This window comes from Bombus pyrosoma, linkage group LG12 (genome assembly GCF_014825855.1).
Source record: "Bombus pyrosoma isolate SC7728 linkage group LG12, ASM1482585v1, whole genome shotgun sequence".
Classification (NCBI taxonomy): Eukaryota; Metazoa; Arthropoda; class Insecta; order Hymenoptera; family Apidae; genus Bombus; species Bombus pyrosoma.
This window is the reverse complement of record NC_057781.1, coordinates 5,584,288-5,606,054: the sequence shown is the minus strand read 5'-3', so window position 1 is coordinate 5,606,054 and position 21,767 is coordinate 5,584,288. Positions and strand designations below refer to the sequence as shown.

Sequence of the window (21,767 nt, the reverse complement as noted above, 5' to 3'; positions counted from 1 at the left end):
CGCGTTTTTCTTTCTCTCTGTTCTTCCTCTATTCATTGCAACGTTGAACGAGAACAACGGGGGCGAGTATGTATCAGAACGAGTACAGCCAAAAGGACGATCAAAAGACGATACAAGACGATCGAATTCTTGTGTATGGATTCATCTTGGCGTCCTAGTCTCATTGTTGTGTCTCGTAAACAAAAGGAGTGTAGAATTTTATGTAAATGATACGCGTGAATAGATTTCGTTCGTTCTTAGTTATGGGAGGGGGTGGGGATACCAATGCCTTCTTGACCGCTCCTTTTATCGCGTACGAATTTTTGAATTTTTATTTTACTTTATTTATGATTATCTTTCTTTCACTTAAAATTGTATTTTTTAATAATTTATTCGTGTCTCTCGTTCTTCACAGAAATGCATAAGTTTCTAATACATAAGTTAGACTCAAATCGTTTTGTTTGCCGACAAGAATACGTTTCATATTTCCCTTAATTCCATCGATGTCAGATTGTAAGAAGGTGAAAGCGAGAGGTAAAAGGCAGCCGAAACTTGATTTTTTCTCAGTTTCGATTGACACCGTGCAACAAGGGAGAATAGGGTTTACGTGCGAACACGTAGCGTTACGCCGCACACGACACTCGAACATTTTACGTCCTACTGAATTAGAATCACGGGAAGTCACGTGACCGGACGCGTTCTACACGAGTAATCGATCTGCCAGCTGCCATAATTCTTGCCTACTTCACGTTCGCTACGATTTCTACGTATGCACTGGCTCTTCCTGCACCGTGAACCGATCCCGTGGATCGTTCTACACGCGGCGTTTTCAAACTGCAAACTATATTTCGACGAATTAATGTCATCGTTGACACAACCTTTCAGCGGCGTGTAATAAAAATCACTGAAATTTTGTCCGTTTGTGCCTCGACGAGATCAGATTAAAACACGATCGGTCGAATCCTCGCCATTCATCGATGTTCTATACGCGTCAATTTAATGCTTCGTTAATACGGTCTGCTGACATATTTTATAGCGGTGCGATTGACTGACGGCACAACATTCGACTGCCCGGTCACGAACGTGATAGACGTGATCGGAGTTTTACGGTCAGTTCTGATATCGGTGAACCTCCGGGTAATGCAACCTGGTTGTACGCTGTAAAGATCAAGATCGCGGTGGATTATTCCGATACGTTCCGCTCGTATCGCGACCGCTATTTCCACTTTGTAGGTGGTTTAACAGAAACTGACTGGAATCGCAACGATCTGTCGGAGATTTTTTTTATGAAAGATACGAAACGCCTTCGTTATTGGAATCTTAATTGGGTTTCACGGAAAATTTGTTTGCGGTCTGACTGAACGTGAATGCGAACGCGGAGTCTACGACCGATCGATAATAATCGTGCGGGTGATTTCTATCGAGTCGCCGACGGAATGTTCGAGGTTCCAGCTATCTCGTGGTAATTCCGCGAACATTAACAGTCTTAATCGCGCGAAAGTTTACCCGGAAGTTCGGTGTATCTGTTTAAGTTGGCGCGTTATCGGAGAAATCGATTGGCAAGCCAGGCCTGTTGTAACGATGGCGCTTGAGATAAAATTCTGTTTGGACGAGTAACTCCGAGCGGAACCGTAACGAGGCTGTCTCCGCACGTCGTGACGGTTTTACGGCACTCGCGCTAAACTAGTCTTGTCGAGGACTTCCTCGATGTTTCCCCTGGTCTGCTATCGGCAGCAACGATAACAACGACCGTCTAATTGGATGAAATATCCAATGGAAGATATTAATAATTAAATGATCATGGCTGTTACGTGTAACATAACAAATATTAGACGACGATACAGTATCGTTTTCACATGAGTCGAAATACACCGAAAATTATCAGTTGGCGTTATGATTATTTGGGAAATTTGGTTTTGTATCATTGTAAACTGGAAAATATTATATCCGCGGCTATTATCGTATTGGTATTATTGGTAACTGTATCGGTTAGCTTTAATCGTTTGTTACGTTAATACGGATGATTCTCCGTGTTAGACAAATGAAGTGTCTCTTTTTTCTTTTTAATTGGTATATACGATCGAGGCTGGTTTACGATAACGCGCTAGTTAACGAAGAAGGAGGAAGGAAAACGGATCCGTATGGGATATGCTGCGCGGCCAGTAGTAGTATCAACGACTCGGCGGACATGGGTTTCCGTACCCGACAGGTGATTAATTATACCGTGGCAGCGTGAAGGTTTTGCTCCCCATTAACATCAGAGACGCGTACGCGCCTTTCTCTGTAAAGATTCGATGTTCGCTGTTTCTCGAAATTTATGTAACTTCCAAACAAATAATATATTTAATACGATATTGAACAGAATTTTATTAGTACTATAATGATAGTTACGAGGTTGGAGAGTTTGAAAATAAAGAAAGCTATAAATAAAGAACGATGGCCCTGATATGCGTGCGTACGAGAATATTGGAATATTAAAGTTCGATTAATTATTTTATGAATACAGATATTCGTTTTAAATGAATTTATTTTCAAGGAAGCACCTACTGAAATATTATGGAGAGAAATTTGCTTTTGTTCGCTCTTCGAGTTTTTAAATGTTGTATATTGTTTCATCGACGTTACGCCGAGAGTAGATTGTATGCGAAATTAGAATTTATGTTACTCTGCATCGGTATCATTTTTCTCGTTTGAAAGAATTGGAAGAATATCGAGTGGGAAATTAAATTCTTAACAAAGTATATGTTATAAAGCTACGGCATTGTGGCATTTTCTTTATTGTCTCTGTCTTTTCTCAGTTTTCGTTACGAAAATTCTGATTGCAGAAATTATCGTGAAGTGTACAATGCTACGTCGACGTTGCATGTGCTACATTTTATATTATAATACGTGTATTATTATCGCAGAATATTTCACGTGTTAAATGTTTAAGCATATTTCCCTTTTTTTTTCTTAGCAAATTACGAATAAAAATTAATCGAATTATTAGTCGAATTATGAACAGTCAAATTTCGATTTTACAGTGAAACGAAATTCAAAAGCGATAGAAAATCGTAGCGTAAGGGAACTTGCATTTTACCGTAGAAGATGCGTCTCGAGCTTCGCCGGGTTTTCGTTGAACAATCTAATTCGTTTCACAGTCACGTTCGTTGCGTCACTCTGTTAATTAAAAGACCGTTAACTTTCCCAAGTTGCTCTGGCCGCTTTGTTTTATTTTCGATATTCGACAACGTAACGTCGGCCTCGTTCTGTTTACGAGCGAGAAGTTCTTGGCAACCCGTACTCGAGGAATTATTCAGCCCAAGAAACAGAAGTCACCGTAGTTATCCGCGGTACTCGTTAACAACAACTTGTAAGTTCGGACAATTATTCAGCGGAGTAATTGGACCACCCGAAATCCCTGGGTCACGTACTTTCTGCTTCGACTTGCAGGCAAGAAAATAATTTTGTTTGCTACGTTTTCTTCTACGTTTCGTTTTTGAATTTAGTCGAAATCTACTTTTTATTTTTATAAATCAGCAATCAGACGTTCGCCAAGCTTGCGAACTTCGAATAATAACAAATAAACTTAACGGGAAGCTACGTGTACAGCGCTCGACAGACAGATGCGGCTGTTTGGAAACTTTTGGTTCACGTCGGGATTTCCAACGAAATAATGATCTTTTGTTTCACGGAGGAACATTTCTACTAGTACTGTTCGAAAGGATAAATAATACCGCCGTGGAATATCGTCCTTTATATATTTCCTTCGGTATACCAGTACCTTTCGCGATGTTGTTCTCAGAATAAATTGATTAGCTCGCGAATAACTTTACCCAGCAGTGTATATTGTATTTTAAATCGTCCGATATAACCAGATTTCGGATTGTCGATGTTTTATGGCGGACGTATGTGCGATGAATTGATATCATTATGTATCTTCATTAATCACGGGCTATCCGACAGCCTCGATTTCGCTCGGATGGATAATCGACGAATAGAGGATGTTCAAGAATGACTAGTATCTCAAAAGTGCGACGATGTAAACGTTTAATCGATATTTCGAAGCTGTCGATATAGCCGTGTACGAATCTGCACACGCGATAACGATAATTCTGTCACACGTTATTACGCATTGTTATAAATTATTAACTGCAATAATAAAATTGTTGCATCATGAGACCGGTATCTCGTCTAATCGGAAAATTTCACATTGCACGTTGTACACGCAGAACGCTATTTGCAAAGTTATACAAACGCTTGTTTATTCATTTAGTAGCGTTTGAACTAAGAAGAAATCGGGGAGAATTTGAATAAATCTTCTCGTTAAAACTTTATGTGTCCAAAAAATGAGAAAGACAACAAAAAGTGAAGCGAGAGAAAGAAAGGGGAAATGAGGAAGTAAGTAGAGTACACATTTGCAGCATTAATATCATAAATAATGGTTTATCGAACTCCGGCGGTACTTTTCCGTAACTCTGTTTGTTCGGAAACATTGGCGGTCGTTGATTAAGTTCTCGTTAAAACTTTTCTTTGATCTTATTTATTTCACTCGACTAACTCACGCCGTTTGATATTCACTCCGTCAAACCGAAGTTAATAAGCATATAAAACGAGCACGTCGACGTCCAAAGGAATTTCATTTCCTGTGTTCACGTTTCCCCTTCATCTTCCTCTTTTTTTCCGTTTGTGGAACACGGCGCATTTACTTATAACTACTTCAACGAAATAGTCTATGCGGTTCGTTGGTGAAACAGCGACGAGCGTGGAGAGGGCTGAGGAAGGAAGCACGAAATCGTTTCCCGTAATAAATCACCCTTCAGCATCGCGACGAAACATCAGACACGACGTAAAAACATCGAAATTCTTGGCTCGCTGTATTTCGGTTTGGATTAGGTTTCGTAGTCTCTGTTCGAGCTTTGTGTTACCGTTTCGAGACACGAACACGTCGTATACATACAGATATAACCAGAGGCCGGCTGTGTAACGCGATTCAAAGTATATTTAAGGTAAATGCTTACTTCCATCGTCCGAGTGCATCGTATCCATCCATTCGTTTTCCGTTGGTCGTGAACTAACACCCTCTGAACCTCTGGCCTCTCTTACTCTTTCACGATGGAACCGCAGCCGCAGCTATCAGAGGAATCCGTGCACTTTCAATTAAAGTGACGCAGCTCGGCTGCATTAAGGACGCTCGAGGCTCTACGGCGTTATGGCTTCAATTAACGGTTAGAGGATGTGAAGGACGAAAGGTGGTGAGGGGTGGATGGGTCAGGCTAGTAGAGGGAGCGAGGGTTGGGGTGACGATGGTCGGTCTGGCAGGTTCTCTGGCATTTACTTTAAGGCTCCTCGAAAGGAACCAAGCATTCACCGTTCGCGTTCACGAACAACGAGGATGAGGTATGCGACCGCAAGGCTGAAAAAAGAACGGTCCGAGTATCTAAAAGCTCGACAAAGTTTCATTTAAAAAGCTAATTAACTTATCCAATTACCGTCTCGCTAGCTGAAGGACCAACGGTACCGCGACTCGCGCGAGAAAAGGATGAAAAATCCAACGGTCGCATCCGGTTCCTTTTTTCTTCTTCTTCTTCCTCTTCTTTCTCTCTTTCTCGGGGAATACCGCGGGATTTCTCGCGATCCGCACAGCGAAAGCTGGCCGCTGGGACGACAAAGAGGCGGCAGGGGAGGAAGATCGTGAAAGAACGCTGGGATTAAGGGAAGAAAGAGCAGGAGAATCAATTTAGACGCGACTACCCGATCTTTTATGAGAAAGTGCACGGATTACGGATCGCAAGAAATACAAATCGTCCCCGGTAACGGCGTGCTGATCCTCTAGATTAATGATTCACCCTTCTTCTCCTTTTCTCGCCTAGACGACGCTTCCTCGGATGCGCGCGTACTCACGATTTCCGACTTTACGAATTACGTTTTCGTTGCCGTCTCGTGTCGTTAAACCAACAAATCCGTATGTACATGTATCCGGTTCCACCAATCCAGTTCCATACGAGGCTTTTCGGATACAGGAGCGTACGAAACGTGCCAGCAGAGATGAGTTATTCGAGACATATTCGTCGGTCGCGGTCGCCGGCTGAATTCAAAGCGGGGTCGGATTAAACGTAGCTATTATAGCTGGTGGATGAATTGATCTGGATAATCCCGTTACTTGGCAATGTTTTTTTTTCCCCGCAGCCACTGGTGCTACTGCTACTGTATCGCTCCCTTTAATTCAGCCACGTTCCACGTCCAGGTGCTCCATGGGACGCAAATAATGACGCGGCGGAGTAAACCGACAGACAGACCTGTCTGGATTTGCGGCCTGTGTATCCACACGTGAGAAAATATCGTGTTTGCTATGCCTGATCAAATAGTGTACGGGTGTATCGCGTTCGCGCTGGCTATCTCGTGCCTCTTCTTCTCTGTCCTCGGTTTATGCCCTCGGTTTCTCGCATGCAAATACACCAGTTGCCTGTATTCCGAATCATGCAAAGGACGCTCCACTGCCAGAGGATTCTGCCGGTAGTACCGTTCGATTTTATTCGCCCGCGACGAATACACTTGGGCTATTTTCCACTCTTTTGTGTTCAAAGTAAACAACAGGCATTTGCCGAGTTTCCGAATTTCCATGGCCAAACTGACTCTCTCTTTTTTTCTGCGGTGCCGCGTAAACTATCGACGTTATTAAAAATTGAAATGCCCAGAATCTATAAGGTACATTTTTAACGAAAGTTACACACGGATAAATTACGGTTAAGCACCTTAAGTATACAACAAAGCCTTCCATTCCGCTACGGAAAACATCGGTTATTTCGCGAAATCTCATCGGTATACTGTAGTCGAAAACGCACATAGGCAAACACAATAGTACACTTTTGTCCAGTTAAATGAAACGAGATGCGCTAATGAAACAGCAAAATAATGACGCTCTAGTCGCGATATGAGCATGAAATGTTAAATTCTTCGACGATAATTGTTAATTAAACGATATATAAGCTTTCCGTTTATTTGCCGCAAATAGCTTCCGCGAATTAACAAAGCGTCCAATTGTGCAACTAGGTTTCGGCCGATTTCACTGCGTGACCAGGAATGTCTTCGTTGCATCGGAACGAGAATAGGACATTTGGCCGCGCGACACATTTAAGATGGTGTACGAACACGTCCACGCGTGTTAGTGTAATGTTAACCTCTCCAGGGCAAGACTTTGGGGTCCCGTGACCTGACATTCTGACCCAACCCTTACCGATATTTCGTGGGATACATACCGGCCATGGAACGAGAGCCGCGTACGTGGATCACATTCTCCTACTGCACCTCGAAATGCGCCGCGGTTATTCCGGGCGTCCAGTGCGAATGCACTTGACCACACGACGACGCCATTTTTCGACCTCAAGCAAAATACGTACTCGTTGAAAATTCCCTCGTTTTCCATAATACGCGATTTACGTGGCCATATAATTTAGAATAAATAGCCACTGGAACTCCTGGTTCATTTTTAGCCCGTGTTGTCGTTCCTTGTGCATTCTTATTTTATTATTTTGTTCATTAAAGGATTTCATTCATCGTACTCGCATATATGTGAAAATCCTGAATACCCTCCCGAGAATTTTCCTTGCAATTTATCGTTACAAGGATAAATATTTCGCTATTTGAAGCACGTGCAATATTACGTACGATATTCTGGCCTCATTAGTCGCAATTTTTACGAAGCAAAAATGCTTTCCATAGGATCGAAGAAATGTCGCAGGTCTAGAAGAGAAATTTATGCTGCCGAGGGTAATATCGTCTCAAATTACCGGGAGATCGTGCATAATTCACCAGTGTCACCGCGAAGTACTCTCCTTGAGCTATGATCGCTTTATTATCTCGCGATTACGCGCACCGGTCCATTTGCATTAATTATCTTCCGTCGTCCGCGAAATAGAGCCGCGCTCGTCTGCTTCTGCCGGTGACGTACTTAAGCAACTGGTAAAGGATATAATAAATGTACTGGTCAGTTCTCCCGATCCTGGTGGCCAGCTACAATTGCCGTACAGTTGCAAATAATAAGTAACAAAACGGGCACTTTTATTTGCGACTTAAATATCGTTTGATGAAAAGTAAAATGCTAAAAAGGCTGTTCGCGTTTAGCTTTCGTCGATTCAGCAAAAGAAGAATTTGAGAAATCCAAGAATGAAACCCTAACAAGAAATTGTTGAACGTCGTTTGAACATTGTTTGAACGTTCGTTCGCCATTTAAATATCGTTTAATCAAAGAGATTCTACGAACGATAGGTCGAATTTGAAAGAATTTATGTAGATCTTTCGTATGTTTAAATCAGAGAAATATTAAACGGGAAATATCATACCCTGTGCGATAGAGCGTATAAAATGGACAATTTTACTAGGCTCATAGCGAGCTTTCGGTTCATGGCACATCGACAGCTTGAAAATAGCTCGCTAGTAAAAGGTATTGTCGTTGGAACGACCACGTTGGTCACTGGAGAGACCCTTTTATATCCTGACGAAAGACACGAACCTCTAGAGAAAGAACGATCGAGCCATACTGCAAACTCTCATGTTATAGTAGAACCAATCTTCGCCCATCTCACCGACAGCCAACGGTGGAAAAGGGGAGGATGAAGGGCCGAGAGGAAAGGAAGAAGGAGGTAGGGTGGAAAAGCGAACCGAGAGAAAGGAAAGAGATTACCTCGCGTAAAATCAGGACAGGGCGACTTTTCGACGTTCGCGAGGCAGTCGCCGTGTCGACCAGTTCCTTCTCTCCTTTCATCGTTGGTAATTCCCCTCCGCCGTGTGCCATCGGTATAGCTACTGGCCCTGACAGACAAAGGACCCCAGTACCGGATTTTCCTTGGTGAACGACTAACACGTTCTGCCGCAAATAGGGCGCGCACCCTGCACGCGATTTTTGTCGAATAGTCGAAAGTTGGACGAGGATACATCGAAGCCTTTCTCGGGGGAAACAATTTACGCCGATCACGTTTCTTGCTCATCGTTTCGTCGTCCTGGCAAAAACGTTGCACCCATCTGCCGTGCATTCCCTAGATTCTATATCTTTTCTGGCTACAGACACAATTTTAATCATTGTCCAAGTCGTATTTTATCGGCGCCACTGCAATAAGAAATTGATTTCCAGAAACAATCGTCGTATTGCGAGGGAGGTTAAAATTCCGTCGTGTAGTTCAATTCTTCCACTAATGTCTGTATACGAAGAAGTCCTCTTCTCACAAACCAAGTGGCTCCTAGCATAATAAAACAATAATCCCGCATCGTAAGTCAGCTAAAGTGATATTTCAGTCTCCGCCGCTGACCCAACCTACTCTTCGATCCTCCTTTTCAAGGATCTGAAACGTAAAACCTTTCCGTGCAAGATTTCACGCGGGTGCTCCGAGCTGTAGAAGAGAACACTGCAGGGACAGTAAATTTTTTCGCTGGTACCGCGGCACGGCGTTTATTTCTCGGCTGGAGAGGGATTCGTCAAGCAATTTTCGCGGCGGAAAAGTGTGGAGACAAAGTTTGCGGCTGAAGCGATGGGGTCGCAGGCCGATAGTAAACCAAATTAAAGACCCCGCGAGGGGGCGGTAAAGCAATTTCGTAGTCCCGCGCTGCGCCACACTGGGCGAACGCGAAGCGTTTCTACGTCACTGGATACGAATGGCGGGTGGAGTGTAATGGCGAGAGACAGAGTCGGGGCAAAACGTATCCTCTGCCACGCTGGTTCTCTCCACCTTTGCGACCGAGTACTACGAATTCTTTGCGCGTGCACGTCTTCGCGTAAACCCCTGCAAACGTTTAAGCGTCCACGGACGTACACAAAGAAACGGCGAAGTTTCAAGCGCGTATCCCTGTTTCTCGAGCGAACGACAGCGGGAAAGTTGATCTCGATCCTATACCGTTCCCCTGTGGAAACGCTTTTCCTACTACGATGCTACGATTCCGTGAAAAATACGTACAAGCAGCTTGCGTAGAGTTTAATGGAACGTACTCTCAGGGACGAATTAAGGTGAATTGATAGTTTGCTAGAAATCACAACGAAGGAACATGGATATTTAACAACTTTTGCGAATTTTATATAAGCGTATGGTTTTATGGTAAAAAATTGTTTTTCTTTCAGTATCATGTATAGGTTCGGCGGTGTTAGGGTCCTCATGAACATGAAGCGATCGACGCCACTAATGATGATGAATTTGCAAATAAAATTGCCGTGCAATCTGTGCGGACGGTATTACACGCATTCCCCTCAGATAAACGGGACTCGGGTAAATAGATCGATGGTAGATGTAAGAATAATTCAATCGTGGTTGCCAGTGTACGGATTTATGTAGAATTTATGCGAATCGATCGCGTTTAGTTCCTGTAAATGCGGATCTGCTACGTGCAAGAGGAGGAGAATCGATCCGCCGTACACGAGAAAGCTTCGGGACAAATTGTTTTCTAGGAATAACGAGAGGCCCGACGTAAAAACGAATGTGGGTCGATCGATGATTCGAGCATCCGGTGAAAAACCTCTCGACAGCCGTCGGTTAATCTGCATAGAAGATTTAAATTAAGTTTTTGCAAAGCTCTTTGTATACCCGGGCAACGATCGAGAATTAAAGTTGCCGATTGCTTAAGAAAAAGGCAACCTCGATCTCGGCTGAAACATGGTTATCCTCGCGGAGGAATTTAGAGCGATTTTTCGGGAAAAATCGTCCCGTCGATTCGACTTTCAAAATTTATGGAGATTCGGGAAAGTTTCGTTCGCGCGTTACGAAACCAGCGGATTAAAGCATCATATCTTGTCGGTGATGAATTATTATGGCTTATGGAGAAACTTATATGGAATTCTGTATTGGCAGCCTGGCAGCGGCAAATTAGGACGCCTTATCATACCGGTTTCCCTTCGCATTTTCCTCGAACCTTGTATCGTTTCGTATAGCGACAATTATTCAGGAAAATCCTACCTCATAATCCTGAACGATTTATTACTAAAACATTTATGTTACCTACATCCTTTGTGAGTGGTAGGGAAATTTTCCAATATATAACACACTTTCAATAATAAAGTACACCCTTTAGTGCAACGATGATTAAATCGATCTTCGAAGTATAACTATGAAACTTCCCTTGTCCTTCGGTATAGCGGAAGATCGCGAAGTTTCTGGATTCTGACTTTCAACGCGATTTCTGTCGTTCTTGATATTCGATCAACTAAGTATTCGCTGGAAATAGCCTTGTTAAGAAACTTGTCTCGGCTAATTCTATTAGCTGTTTGACATATTATCCTACCCTTTTCCTCTCTATCGTTATAATGCGTGGTTTCGTCGTGCATTTTCAAGATGCCTTTTCACGCTTGCCAGTGATACACACGTAACATATATTCAAGCTTCTTTCGTCGACTCGTTTCTCCTACATTCTCTGGCTATCATTACCCACAGGAAAACTTTATCAAGTTCTCAACTCCACGAAACAGACGACCTCAGTTGATCTCGTTTACATCGATCGTCGTTAGTCTTTCAGTTATTGCAAAAAATACGCGAATGGAAGCTATTTGTAATGGGTCTCGAAATTAGGAAATTTATTTAAAAAAGGAGATGTATTACTGAGTCGAAATTTTGAGCGTTAAAAGCGCTAGATAGGCGAGCGGAGGATGTATCAGTACATAAGAGGTAGAACAGGACTGAAATATTATAGCGGTACGTCGCTTGGAACAATTAGAGAAAGCATTTGTTTAATCCATCCGGAGTAAGATAGATTAAATATTAGGGATAAATTGCACGAGATACGCCGGAAATTGAGTTCATAACTGGAGAAATGAATTCAGCGTGTTGATTATGGCTAACCATTTATCTTTGGAAGAACAGCTGTTAGAAAGATTTCCGACGTATATTATTCAGGATAGCAGATCAAATTGATCCATATAGTAATGCCAGAACGTTTACGAGTATTCAATGAGATCGTAAATGAGACATCGAGTATCACATTAATTTTTACGACAAACATATCGCCTTATGTACCGCTATTAGGACTAAAGGATCTATACGTATTGAGTTTCAAAAATATTCAGCGTTTCATAGACAACGTTAATTCACTTTCGACCAACATCACGTTGAAAACTAGGTTGAAAGAGAAGTTCTTCGCATTCCTGGTTCTTCCGCTTAATTAAATAAAAGTAAAGAACATAAAGAAGATAATCTTCTATGGCATTAACTCACGAACGAAAGGACGAAACTATCGAGGCAGCAAATCGACAATGGAAAACCCAAAATGAGTCGCGTTGGAATGCGCCTGACGCGCGGAATTAGAGACGTTTTACGAAGGGAAAACGGAGCTAATACCGCTTATCTGCTTAAAATTCAGCAGAAAGCATTTTGCGGAATTGTATCCCCGGGCCATCAGCGCGCGATGTTCGCCCAACATGGATATCCAATGGGAACTGTAGATGGCTAGCGGTTCGCCTTTCGTTCGCCACCTTCGCCTGCTATCCATCCTGATATTCCCTCGTCTACGACGTGTAAGCATTACAGGAAAGCCTTTATTAAGTCTTCAACTTTGTGGGACGCGTGCCCGTCCATCATAGCGAAATTGAGTTCCTATGCACGGTCTAGCCTGGGTTAACACATCGACAATTTTCTGGCTCGATGTAATTAGAAATCAGGTTGGCGTAAAACCAAGCCCGTTCCTTGACCTTTTGATTGTCTTATCGGTGTTTCTCAACCTCGGGCCACGAGAATAACCATCGAACGAGTGGAACCTAGTCGAAATGGCCCGTTTCCCCTCAATCCTTCGTGCGTTGTATTTCCGTGATTGTCGAATGCTCGTGACGAGCCGGCATCCCCGACAATTCGGGAAATCATTTTTCTCGTTTCGCGTCCCAAGCGAGCGTGTGAATTTGATTTTCTGTCGACGGCTTTCCGTGAGTTTCATCACTGCGGGCTTGAATTTTATTTTTTTATGCGTGTTCTGCCTTTCTTTTTCCAACGAAAAGTGTGCGTAAAATACACACAAGCAAATTGTCGAACGTTTCGGTGTCCCAAAATACCAACGACGTATCCTCGAGCGTCTGTATCGAGCGGATCGAAAAAAGCTCGAATCGCGCGCGTTTCGCATTGCAAACGAATGGAAATATAGCTATGCCGAGAATAGCAACTTATTATCGATGTAGGGTATATGTTCAAGTTCAAGTACGCTTTTTCCGCCCGCAAATAGACTATTGAAGTCTAGATTCTGACATTTGACTTTTCCCTTAACTAGGTTATCCCAATTTTATCAGTAATATAAATAGCCAGCGATCAAATGTTTCCTCGAATGTCGATAATTCCAATTTCAGAATGGAAGGTATAAATGGAAACATTTTGCAACGGACGCATATGGTATCTGAATGACAGATTTATTACATACACAACGCTATCGGAGATACACGGAATGCAAGCTCGACGGATTCCCTCGGGGGCGGGAAAGTTTCTCGTACTCGGTATATTTGTCTCATTGTCGGACGCGGCTCAGCGAAGCGTCGTTGAAAAGAACAGGAAAGCGTCGTGCCACACTGGAGAATCGTCGGAAATACTTTTCTGATCTTTTCATCCGTTCTGCTCGAGTCACGAGCAAGTTAAACGAACGCGAAAAATATCTGATATCTTTGTATCAGCACCATATCGAATGACTTGGGCTGGAAATAATACGACTAGCTAATAATGCGACTAGCTAATGGAAAATCGCAAAGTAATAGATACTCGTGGAAGGAAATAAGAACGCAGAGGTTATTAGAATAATCGTGTCTTCCGGCCTTAAATTTTTGGCTCGGGACTCGAGCAAATTCCCGTGCAAAGTCTACTTTGCGAAGTAGCAAAAGTCAGCGGGTCATGGGCTTCGTTTTTCTCGGTTCGTGGCAAAAGTTTCGCGCGTATTCGCCTTTGGAAACTGAAGGAGACGAATCGAAGCCAGTCAGCCAGCCAGTCAATGGAAGGAGGCCGAGGAAGAAAGAACGAAAACGGAAAGAAAGCGGAGAAGTCGAGAGTCGTCGGAATACATTTCTCGGTTGTCTATTGGCCCTCGAGATGCAAAGACGTCTCGAGGAGCCACGGCGTTTTTCTAATCTCGAGAGAAAGACAGAGAGAGAGAGAGAGAGAGAGAGAGAGGGAGAGAAAGAGAGAGAGAGAGCGAGAGGAGAAGACATGAAAGGAGAAAGTTGTCTAAGAGTGGATGTGGGGATGGGGAGAAGAAGAAGAACAAGAAGAAAAAGAAAAGGAAGAAGAAGACGGAGGAGAAGAGTAAAAGGAAGAATAAGAAGTAGAAAATGATGCGGGAAAGTTTCATCAGAGTTTCCCATCTCTGCCTGGTTCTCTGACGCTGCTGCAAACCGAGCTTGGGAAACGACACAAGGAGATATTTTATTCAGAAGACTCATATGAGAACTGCCTATATATGGTAGTTTTATTATTTAGTTGGTGATCCTCTTACGCGCAGAAACGAGGATATTCGTGGTGGAATATTTTGGTTTTTCGGTTTTTTTTTTTTTTGTTGTTTTTCGATAAAACACGTTTTCGTCCCATGGGTAAACGTAATACGAGAACTGTGAGTTATACAGGATATTGATAAATTATTGATGACGTTATCTAGAATATATAATATCAAACAAATATCAACGTGTAGTTGCGTCACGAAAATAAATTCTACTTTATCTTTACCTCTATGCTAATTTTTTGTTGTACTTCTGACCTATATACTTTGATAACGTTTGAATTCTTTTTACCTGCTAAAGTGAATAATTTAACTGGAATTCTTTGGTTTATCATACCATAGAATACCACGTATCGATTATTCAAACATTACACAGACGTAATTCTTCGTCATCGATTGGCTTGCCTTTGCAGAGTGAATTATAAATTTTCCTAACCGAACCAAAAAGAGCTTCCATATATATGCTTTCCGTATCTATATTTCAAAATGAAGCCTAAAAGCACTATTACTTCGTTATCGTAATTTAATTTTCATCGATTCAATTCCTTCAATATGCAGGTAAAAGTGTTATCGGCTCTCAATTATTGCTGCGAGCAAATTGATATTTTGTTTAACCATTTCACCATCGAATAAACTATCTTAGAAGAGAGTGGTTATACGCCGGCTTGCTATCAATTACGACGCGATCGAAAAGGAAAAAATAAAAACGTAGATAATATGTCTCTTTGAAAGATCAGGCACGCGAATAGAAACGGTTGGAAAGCGAAAAAATAGAAAATCTCTTTGAGCGTCTCTGAAATTTGTCGATACTTTTCACGTCAGGTATTCATTCACCGCTGTCCATTACGTTCTGGGGGTTTCTAAAGCACGACTTTCGTCACGATTATACACGTGATTCCATTCGAAACCCTGAATTACGTAACGAGAGTACCGCTATTCTTGATTCCTGAAAGATTTCACAGTCGAACCCTTGCAGGTGAATGTGGCTGCCTTCGTGACCGAGATCGTTCACTTTCTCACTATTCAGGAAATGTCGATTTAATCGAACCATCGATAACATGGAAGCAGTAGAAATTCGTGAACGATCGTGTGCAGCCTTTTCCTCGTAGGAAAACAACAAACAGTAAAAGAAAAAATTGGAAATGGTAAAAGGGGGAGAGAGAGAGAGAGGGAGAGGGGGAGGAGAAGGAAGGGAGCGGGAGAAAGGCGCATTTGCGGTAACCCGTAGCTTTTTCCCGAGTATCGCAATGGCCAGGCTTCGCCATTTATTTCAATCCCGCTTTTCGTCGGTTGACGGCCGCTTTTGAACATTCATGAAAGAATAGTCCGCGGCAAAAGTGCTTAAATCTCGGCCTAAAATGTGCATTCGGGTCGCACGGGGCCGCGCAACCAACGCAACTTTGAAGCACGTCCGACTTTTCTCATATTCGGTTTTCTCATATTCAGCGCGCAACTTTTTCTGTTTACGTACAGATACGCCGCCAAGTAGTTTCATTAAAATTGATTCGTATTAAGCGAAAGTTGGCTTCAGAACGGGGTGGACGAAAGGACCGGATTAAATATTCGGCTTAAACGACCGCCTGGTTTTTGCGTGTTTCTCTCGACGAGAGACCGCGATATTCAAAACCAGACTTTCGACCGGCGAACGCGTCGCGTCGGTTCGCTTGATTCTTCCACGGTAAAAAGAGGAAGGCAACGAAAGAGAGAGAGAGAGAGAGAGAGAGAGAGAGAGAGAGAAAGAGGGAGACAGAAAAAAGACAAAATACGAAAAAAGTGACACGAAATAAAAATACGATGAAAAATCAAACGGTTCCAGTTCCGCTATTTGAATTTCCAGAGATGGTTACGCGATAGACACGAATCAATTTCCAGCGAAACGTCGGACGGGATGTTTGCAGAAGTAAAAAGTTCGCGGAAAGGCTCTCGCAACTCGTGCACGCGGCCCCTTCGATCCGTGGAAAGTTCAGGACCGCCTTGCCTATGTAGAGCAATTTTTTCCCCTCTCCTACATATTTCTTCTTTCTTCTCTTTTTCCTTTATTTCTTTTTTTTTTTTTTTATTTATAATTTAACGTCGCCAAGTCTCTAGTCGGCGTCGATAACGCGCACGCGAGCCGGAATTTCTTACGTGCGCGCAAAAAGCTGCCCTCACGTGCACATTGGCCGAACGAAACAAGAGTAAGGAGGTGGTCCGTTTTACGATCCGTCGCGCGGAAACGAGGCCTGGGAGAAGTGACGCCTTTGTGAACGGTCTACGTTTTTTTGTTTCTTTTTTCCAGTCTTGTTTTGTCATCGTCTCTTTCTTCTTCTTTTTCGTTACTTTCTTTTTCTTGGCCGAACAATCATCCGCTACTTTTACGCGAGATGTGTACTTACTTACACGCGCACGGACGCGGCCGTAGCCGTGCGCGAGTTCGCGCGTAAAACGTACTCTCGGCAGACTCGCGTGCATTCATCGAAAATAATTCCGCGAAGTCGACCCCATTTTTCATTCCGCGCCGTTTTCGTAAACAATACGTCAGGGTCGAACAGACTGCAATAAGTAAATGGCTTCTTAACAAGCGTGGCTCGCGGAGTCGAGTTCAACAATTTCACGACCTTTGTAAGCTCGTCATATCGCGAATGGTCCCGCGAGAATCTTCTGTGCACCTCGATCAGCCGCGTGCTAACAGCTCGCTTAGTCTCCGTACTGGCGTGTTGTTACAATTTTTTTTTTTTTTAAATTTGCCCTATCGAATATATTTAAATGTTATACATATAATAAATGAGTCTCAAGATCTTGCTGGATTTACGTAATGCTACCTGGTTGGACGATTATTTTATCTGATATATGAATTTAAATCACGGGCAACGTAACTTACTTAAGATAAGTCAGGTAAAATTTGTTAAATAGATTTGGACGTATCCCTCGACTACTAATTAATGCTTAAAGTCATAATAGATACTTAATGCTTATTTCATCCGGCTCTGTTTGTCCTAGTTACAGTTTCGTTAGAAGCGACGAGTTGTTTTCCGGAATCCATTACAGCGTCGGGCAGATCCTTAAAACTTCTGTTGTAAACAATCCTTCGACAACTCGAACTCCAGCTCGTGCATCCTCCACTTCGACACAGCCTTTACTGTTATTTTTGCTCAAGTATGTACGATATGTTCGGCGTGTGTGCCGTGCGTCGTCCGCTCGAGATCGATCAGGTGATAGTAGACGCGTGCGTATGCTTTTCTCCCTTATTTTCCTCGTTTTTACACCCCTTTGCTAGGCTACCCTTGTGTACGAACTTTGATCCCGGAACATCGACTCCCTTCTTGTTTTTCTCTTTGTCTTTTAGCCTGGCATCTCCCTCTGCCTCGCTCTGTGTGTGTGTGTGTGTGTGTGTGTGTGTCGGGATTCCATCGTGCACTAGAACACTGTGACCTATCTCACGGAAATCGATACTCAGCCCGAGGATATCGAACTCTAATATCCTCTTCTGCGAGCCATAGTCACATCGTCGACTTTGCCGACGTTGAAACGGTTCATCGTACCGTGAGTTTCGGATATAGTCGATGTAACCACTACGCGGGACGCGGGTCTTGCAGGAAATAATCGGTCGACTTTTGTCTCTGCCGACGGTGGATTGAAAATATTACGGCTCAGATATCTCTTACGGTTCGCTCTGTTTTCTTCGTAAAAGAAATTCGATATTGCTTGTTCTCCCATTCGCGACATTTTTGCCTCGCTTACTCTCTCGCATCTTCCGATCGCGATTACTCCAGCGTCCTTCTAACTTCCACCCGCCGATTAAGGATGCTCGATAATCATTGTTCTCGCAGCCGTTTGCACATACCTAACGTAAATATATCCGCGCAGGTTTGTAATTGTTCGACTCCTCATTTGTTCGCACAATTAGTACACGTTAAACGCACGTTTCATTCCACGAGTTGTTTGAAGTTCTCAACGTTTCTGACGTCGAACATTACGTGGAAACATTTATAAAATCGCCTCCTTTAAATTCTTCGAGAATCTATAGGGTTGCTCGTCAGTTACGTTGTAACGCGATATTACATTCGTCGCTTTTCTTTTGTCCACTTCGCCTTATCTGAACCTGATCGTTTGATAATAGACGAAATAGCGATCGAGCTCGTTTCACAAGCCATCTCGGTATTGTATTCCTACAGAAAATAGAGAGGAAGAAAGAAGGGAAGCAGGAGGAAACGGTGTTCGATGGTAAAGGCGACGTAAAAGCGACTACGGTGGCCAGCGCGGACCCGTTGAAAAGAAGGTGAAGGAAATAGACGAGCAGAGGCGACAGAGGGAGAAAAATAGGAGGGAAGGTGAGAAACGTTTGCCACAGCGTGACCGTTAAAGAGCACAGATGTGGAAGGGGAAGGGCTGGCGGGGTCGAGAAAAAGGTGAGGGAAGGAAAAGGAATAGGAAACGGACTGGAGGGTGGCTCGCGCGAGCGTGGACCTCTGGGAAAAAGAGGGAGCGAAGGGGGGAAAGTAGTGGCATCTAAATGGAGATGTCTTGTATGCAGAGCCGCTCCGTCAGAACGATAGCAGCAACTGGAAAGCTGTGTCTTCTTCGTGGAGGACTAAAAGACAAAAGTTGCTAAAAGGGAAATCTATCAGAAGTCTTTCCCCGTCGTCTTCCGTCATACTCTGTTTCTTTCACCTTTTTATCTCTCCTAGCGTTTCTCGATCGGAGAGTTCGGTCCGCTTTTTTCCGGCACCTTATCGTATGAAAAAAGAGAGATTCTCGCGACTTGCAGCTTCTTTCATCCACTTCCGATGTAGCGCCGCTTCACCCGATCGTCTTTTCTTTTCTCTCTATCGTCGGGTGTAGCCTCGATTCTATTCGGCGATCTCCGTACTTTTTCACGCGACGATCCTCCAGATGTTCCGATGACGCGAAACAGCGATCCGATGTTCGATGGCATTGCATCAGAGACACCTTCCCCCGGGAAACTTCGCAGCCGTTGCCAGGAGTTGTCGTTCGAGAAGCTGCAAAAGCTAAGACCCCCCACTTGTCGTCGCTTGTCGACCTTCGATTTGGCTTCGCGTGACACTTTCGCATTTGCCATTCGCTCGACAATCCATATCCCGTCGAGTTTGCATACCTATCCGGAGGAATCTTCGTGTATACCGGCATAACCGAGGTGACACAAAAAGAACACAGAGTTCCGGCTGACATCGTTTCGCGCATCTCTTTGTTCGAGAACGACGCAGCGACTCAGAAACTTCGCGGCGCGAATACGTAGGAAGAAGGAATCTTTCTCGGATTGCAGTGTTGAAACTCGAAATTCGACCTGGCAAACAGACACGGAGGATCGATAGGACGACGGAGAGTATCGCGAGTTCTTTTGGGAATACCAACGAAATCGCGACGGTCAACTGTTTGTCTTCTTAAGAAATTGCCTTGTTTCCACGATTGATTGCCCCGTATTCGTTCCGAATGAAACGCTTCTCTGATTTCGATCGATAGACGTCTCTCCAGGGAAAGCTGTGAAACGGGGTTCGGAAATCAAAGCATATCGATCCGCGATCGTTCCGTTCGCAAATCGCTCGCGCTCCGTTTCTTTTTCGATCTTTCGGAACGGCTCCAGCCAAATTCATCGAGGGAATGATTTATCGCCGAGAAACGTCCGTCAATTTTAATATTTATTCAGTCGCCGATAGAGAGGCGAGCTCGGTCAGGGGAAAGTTGACGTGTATTCTCGCGGAACATTGATTTTTCTTTCCCAGTACTCGCGGCAAGAAGCCAACTGGTAAAAATAATCTACGATGTCAGTGGTGAGCGCCTCTTAAAATATTCAATCGCGTCTTTATTGAAATGTGTAAAGCTTCTTGCTTGCTCGAGGCTACCGGCCCTTTAACTCTCGTACCTTCTTTCCTTACGAATCAACATCGTTTTGCGGTAATCTGTTACCTAACCGATTGTTAAACGATAAGAAATACCGTAGTAGCGTATCGATCGATTACCGTGAAACATCGTTACGCGCCCTTGTATTTGTCTTTAGCACTTGGGGTAGCTTAGCGACCTGTAAATCGCAGGAATAAGAACCGTTAATGTGGAAATATTGGGTGTTTACTCAAAGGATATAAGAGAGAAGTTATATCTGACAATAAAACGAATATAACGGTGCTTTAATTCTATGATAATTTCAGCTTGATTTTGTATTCTAACTCTAACTTTTAACTTCTTCATTATTCGTTAAGAAAATCTCACAGGCACAACTCGCAGAAAGTACTTTCAATCGTGGAAAAAGTCCTGTTACGAAAATACTTCTACACTTTTGTGACTCGAGATTTCCGGAGAACTAATTTTCAGATAATAATAATAGAAGCTCATTTGAGAGGTTTACGCGGACTCGAAGGCAAATATGCTGGCTCAGTACCTCGTCTCTTCTTAAGTACGCCTCATCCCTTCTGTGGAACCTTATCCGACTAAACACCTCCCTTTCTCTTTTGCGTAGATCAAGCGACGTTGTTTATCTCCGTATCTCACCCTCTGGTCTTTTACTAGAAAGACGGGAAACGATGGAAAGGAATAGAGGGGAAAGAAACACTCATTGTTAAGCTGGGATTTCTATGTCCGTTTCTTGACAGCACGCGATCTTCCGGGTGTCTCATTAACTTGAACGTCGAAAGGAGTCGTGCAGGTTGCGGATGTCGTTAATAAGCACCCTCGTCGAAGATTTACAGCGGAAGCTTTGCGCGCACGAAGCCGATTTCCGGGGCCGTAAGTTTCTTCTTACGGCGTACTTGCTTTATATCACCGTTTCTTTCTGAAAGACTCGATTGTTTACGTACCGATATCTGCGGACAAATTTTAGAAATCAAATTTTTGTAATTCTTTACAATTCTTCATTCATGTACTTCATCAAAAATAATTCAACTTGTCAAACGTGCACCATAGTAAATCTACAAAATTACTATAAAAAATTACAAATTGGTTATTTTGACCACTCGCGTAATTTCGGAATTAATAAAAAGAAGTATGCGAAATGCAAAAGTCATTGGATATGTATCGCGAAAAACGAGAAACACCTGTATTTTTTACTGTATTTTACACCTGTATCTTACCTGTATTTTTTATCTTTTTTAGTCGTCCGTAATTGTTCTATTTACGTTTATTTTCATTTCTTGCAATTAGCATCGTTATACCGTGTGACTATTTTTACTACTATTTTCGTATCAAAGGATCGTTCCCGTAGAACATACATAAATTAATATTAATATTAATATTATCCCACGTAGGTTCGCCATCGTCTCGTAATTACGAACAAACTTAATTACGGGCAAACTTTCCCAAAACAAGAGTACGTTTCATCAAGTCTGTACGATCGTTTTCTTCGAGCAGCTCGGTGAATTTCCGAAGTAGGTAAGATCCAGCTGAGA

General features: G+C 43.1%; 1 protein-coding gene across 10 annotated transcripts in view; it reads left to right on the top strand.

Annotated features, from left to right (window-relative positions):
- The window catches only part of LOC122573408 (agrin-like), a 382,715-nt gene that overhangs the window by 59,719 nt on the left and 301,229 nt on the right, over positions 1 to 21,767 (top strand). The gene's annotated exons all lie outside the window — the stretch shown is intronic.